Below are 4,654 nucleotides of genomic sequence, written 5' to 3'. Positions count from 1 at the left end.
TTATCTTTATCCCTCAGCAGCATCAGTTAATTTGCATGTCATTTAAATACTACTTTCAGGGAACCTGGGGTGAGTTTGACCATCCAAGAGAGGCTCAAGATAGGTATGATGACTGAGCCTGTTGTCCCAACTACTCTGGTGGCTGAGGTGGGAGAATTTCTAGAGCCAGGGAGTTTGAAGCTAGCCTTGGCAACATAGCAAAACCCCATTTCAAACAAAAACCAAGAGGCTCAGATGAGTCGAGAACTTAGTTGTGTTTCCCTCCTCCCAAGCCCCCACAATCAGATCTTGCATACAGTAGGTGCTTAATAATTGCTTCAACTTTCTACTTCTTTGATGGTGACTAAGGGCTGGGATTTGGGCAAGGTAAGAGAGGCACCTAGGGTGTTTTTTTGTTTAACTTGTGGACAAAAACTCATAGAAAGTGCAAAAAATCCTCTTTTGCAGCCCAGAACTCATTGTCCAGTGTAAGTTTTGGTACATGTAAGAAGGAATATGATAAAAAGGAGAAAAAATTGAAAAAAAAGAGAAAGGCACTGAGGGCATTTGTCCAACCTTAAGAAAGAGTGCCACTTTAAATGCTGCCCCCTAGGTCCCACACTGGCATCACCTTAGTCCTGTCCCTGGCACAGTGCTCTCAGAACTGGAGGTGATCACAGAGAAGGCACAAGCCCTGTCCTGTGGCAAGCACAGTCTCCACCCACTTGGAGGAGGACCCTGAGGGCTCCCAGGCTTGTGGCTCTCATGGAAGGAGAGGGCAGTGGCTCTGGAAGGCAGGTTCTCCAGTGCCCCCCAGACAAATGAGGCAGTAGTTGGAGTCACTGGAGGCTGCACCTATGACCCAAGCAGGTGTACTCTTCAAGTTCCTGAGAGGACAGAGACTACACATGGAGTATCTCTTGATCCCACCTCATTCTCAGACCCTGGAGGCTCAGCAGAACCATGCTATTTCCTGCCTGACATTTGGATCGTTATCACAACATCTGTGTAGCCACTTCACCACTTGTACAGATGCAGAGCAAAGAACTTTACCCTTTGCTTCTGGGAGGCAATCTCTGATCCCTTGGAACATCATACCTGGTAGGAGTCTGTTTCCCTGGGGTCTGTGATTTAGGGTGGGGGTTCTGAGCCACACCAACAATGTGTTGGAGGGCAAACGAGAGAGTTTTGGGTCTTGTCCCTGATCTCCTGAGGGACTGGAAACTTCAAGGTAACATTTGTTATTATTATTATTGTAATCAAAGAAAAATGTTCTTTAAGCATTTTCTAGGTTTTTTTTTTTGTTTTGTATTGTGGTGTTACTAGAAAAAATGATCCTGAAAATTAACTCGGTCTTGCATCTGGAAGGAGAATTCAAGCAAGATGCAATGATTTAGTAAAAGTAACAGTAAAGTTTATTAGGAGAGGAACAGTGGGAAGAAAAGAGAGAAGCATTTCCTGTTCCCCACGCCAGAAATGGGAGCAAAGACTCATAATGGTGGTCCCCAACTCCTAGAGTTGGGGGAAATATATGTGGTCAAAGATAATGGATCTGGGTGACTGAGATGGCTGACAAAACAGGGAGAAGTCACCCTCCCAAATCACACCCACAGCCCACCCAAGTCACAGAGACAATAGGTGTGCTTTAGAATTTCCCTTTCCTAGACAGGATTGTTCCTGTCCTTAAGGATCCTTGTAGCTCCTTAACATCTCAAAGAGGAAAACAGAAGCAGGTAGCTCCTCTTTGTCTCCCTGTTCCTATAACTTGAGCATCTAAAAAATGGGAGGGGGCTAGCGATTTTGGCTCTCCTTCTTCTAATGTCAGAGTCTGGCCCTTTAAATAGTTATTAAAATAATACGATTCCCTGTCTCTTCTTATGGCCACCATTCATGTCTAATTGCTACCTATCAGTAAGGAATAAATATCATAGTTTTAGTGGTCCTGGGGCTTCACCTTGAGCTGCTCCACTGGCCCTTTTTGTGATGGGTATTTTCAGATAGGGCCTCAAGAACTATTTGTCAGCTTTAAACCTCAATCCCCCTGATCTCTGCCTCCTGTGTAGCTAGGATTGTAGGCGTGAGCCACCAGCGCTAGGCTTATTTTAATGTTTAAAGTATCATACTTTATTGTGAAAATAAAAGGAATTACAATGAAAGCAACATTGGGTGAGCCTTTCAAAGTGGACTGTAGAGGCAGCGGGTTCAGAACTGTTCCAACTGCTGCCTGGAATGTGAACCTTGGTCACCTCCACATTTTGACTATAGGCATCTGGGGGACAGGACAGGTACATTGTACCCAGAGGCTCAAAGTTATTGTTAGACTGAAAGAGGCATAGAATAGGCAGGAGATGGGTTTATTCTGGAAGAAACCCTGTGGAGAGGGTACAGCAAGAGAGCTGGAGCCCACTGCAGTTTACAGACTGGGGGTAGATATAGGAGGTTGGTGGAGAAGTCCCAGGAAGAGCAATGGGCAGTTAAATGGGCAAATCTTCAAGGGCCCTCTGTCCCTCCCAAGATAATGGTAAGGGCAGGTTACTCTTCTAGTAAATGGCTAAAGGTGGATGTTTACTTTTCTTTAGGGCCAGGTGGAGAGTTTCCAGTAAGCCATCTTCCACAGGGAGGGGGTCCAGTTCTAACATGGCTGCCCTTTTTTGTAGCAGTCTCATAACATAAGTCAACCCCATGACATCTTAGAAATATGGAAGCCCCTGTGACTTGGGAGAAGCTGAGGAATGAGCTTGGCCAGATGACCAGGAGGTACTGGAGGCCCGCGCATGCAAACAACGGACCTATAGGATTCCACTATGAACTGTTCTTTAGGTTAGGGTGGAAGCCTGACACATATGTATATGTACATCTCCCCACTCCACCACTCAGGGGGCACCCAGTTTCTGGACCCTGCTGTGCATCTCTCCACTCAGCCTTTCTCTATCAATAAAGTTTCTTTCCTGCCTGTAACTCTGGTGCTCCAGCCTCTCATTCTTGAGAGTGTTCTGAGAGCGAGAACCCATTAGTGCATCCGTGGATTCACCCATGACATCTTGCACCTGTGACATCTTAGCATCCACGAAGGGACCCTCTTCTCTCCAGGATGAAAGGTCGGTATTGGCTGTGCTTAGCCAGAGACAGTCTGCCTGGGAAGTGACCATGATCACCTGGCAATCCTGTGAATTCCGTCTACTGGGAGAGCCCCCATGCTGCAGAGTAGCCAAAAGCAGAAATCTCTGGCTGGCCCTTCCCTTCTTCTCTCTACCGATAGGGAGATTTCTCCTAAAAGTGGAGGGCACATTTCTTGAGCCCACTAAGGCTTCCAGCAGAATCCAGGCATCCCTCCTCTGTATGCGACACTCTGAGCCTGTCCTGGGGTTCATACAGGACTGCCCTACTGCCATGTGGGTGAGTCTGACCTCCTCCAACTGCCAGCCTTTTCTCTCTCTCTCTCCCACTTCTGCACTATGACCAATGGCTCTTTTACCCCAGACAACACTGGGTGACCTTCAGAGACATAAGGGGGACATCATGCCTTCATTTAGTAGGGAGATAATACAGTGTCTTTGCCCTCAGGAGCTCCCCTGCCCTCTTTGCTCCCCCACTTCTTGGATGATGTATGACCCTCTGACCAAATGCTCATTTCCAGGATTTTAAGGACATCTCATGGAGCACTGCCGTCCCTTGCACCCCTGCTGCCCCACTTTATCCTTCAGAATTGCCCTAAGGAGTGTATTTGCGTTGTGGTTGTGGCACACACCACTTGGGCCTTCCGAGCCCTCATGTCTCTAATTGAGCCTTTCCTGCAGTGAGCTCTGAGCTGGATGCCTTCATTAACTGGAGGTATTATAAGTATTTGGGCTTTAAGGCTGACAGAATCACATGTGGTTGAGGCCACGCCGGTAGGGTGACTGCAACCCAGAAGGCCTTCTCAGCTTTTTCCTTGGTCTTAGTCACAGATGGCAGAAGGGACAAAATGGAGGGGAGAGGAGGATGCTCTCCCCGGGAGAGATTTCCTTATCAGGCTAAATAGGAATACTCCCTCCGTTGTAGACCACATGTTCTTTTTCCAGATGGGTGCTTCCTCCTCTTGAGTTCTGGAGGGGTCTCCCCTAGTCTCCTTGCTAAAATGCTGGAAGGACATCAATCCCGACAACCTTCACAAAAAGGCTTTGATTTTCTTTTGCATTCAGGCCTGGCCCCAATATCCCTTTGGAGATCAGGAAAAATGGCCCAAGGGTGGAACGCTTAACTACAACACCATCCTCCAGTTACTTGCTTTGCAAGAGGGAGGGCAATGGATAGAAATCCCCTATATGCAGCTGTTCTTTCTCCTTAAAGAACATCCCCAATGGGAGAAACAAAGGGAAGTGCTCAAACACTGACCATGGTTCGTAACAACACACCTAAAGAAGGGGTGCCTCAGAGGCAAAGAAAGACACCCTCCTTCCACCCAAGAGAAATGAGGATGGCCACCCAGCCCCCAAGGCTTCCTTGCCACCTCACTAAGTGGTCATCAGCTGCTACCCTCCAACCGGTTCCTGAGTGGAAACCTGAGAGGTTCCTGAGGGTGGGGCAGCCACCTGGACAGAATCCATGTCCCCTTCAGATTAATCGACCTTAAGGAAATTAAATGGGACTTGGGCAGCTTAACCGATGACCCAGACCGGTACATTCAAGCCTTTAT

The 4,654-nt window shown here is 47.6% G+C and overlaps 1 non-coding gene across 1 annotated transcript; it reads left to right on the top strand.

Annotated features, from left to right (window-relative positions):
* The first annotated feature begins 374 nt into the window (after window positions 1-374).
* Window positions 375-498, top strand: LOC141419347 (small nucleolar RNA SNORA40). Its single transcript, XR_012444125.1, has one exon. It is a non-coding gene; the product is annotated as a small nucleolar RNA SNORA40 (small nucleolar RNA).
* Window positions 499-4,654: the final 4,156 nt, after the last annotated feature.

The sequence above is a fragment of the Castor canadensis genome, chromosome 19 (assembly GCF_047511655.1).
Source record: "Castor canadensis chromosome 19, mCasCan1.hap1v2, whole genome shotgun sequence".
NCBI classification, from domain to species: domain Eukaryota; kingdom Metazoa; phylum Chordata; class Mammalia; order Rodentia; family Castoridae; genus Castor; species Castor canadensis.
This window is presented reverse-complemented; position numbering and strand designations above follow the sequence as displayed.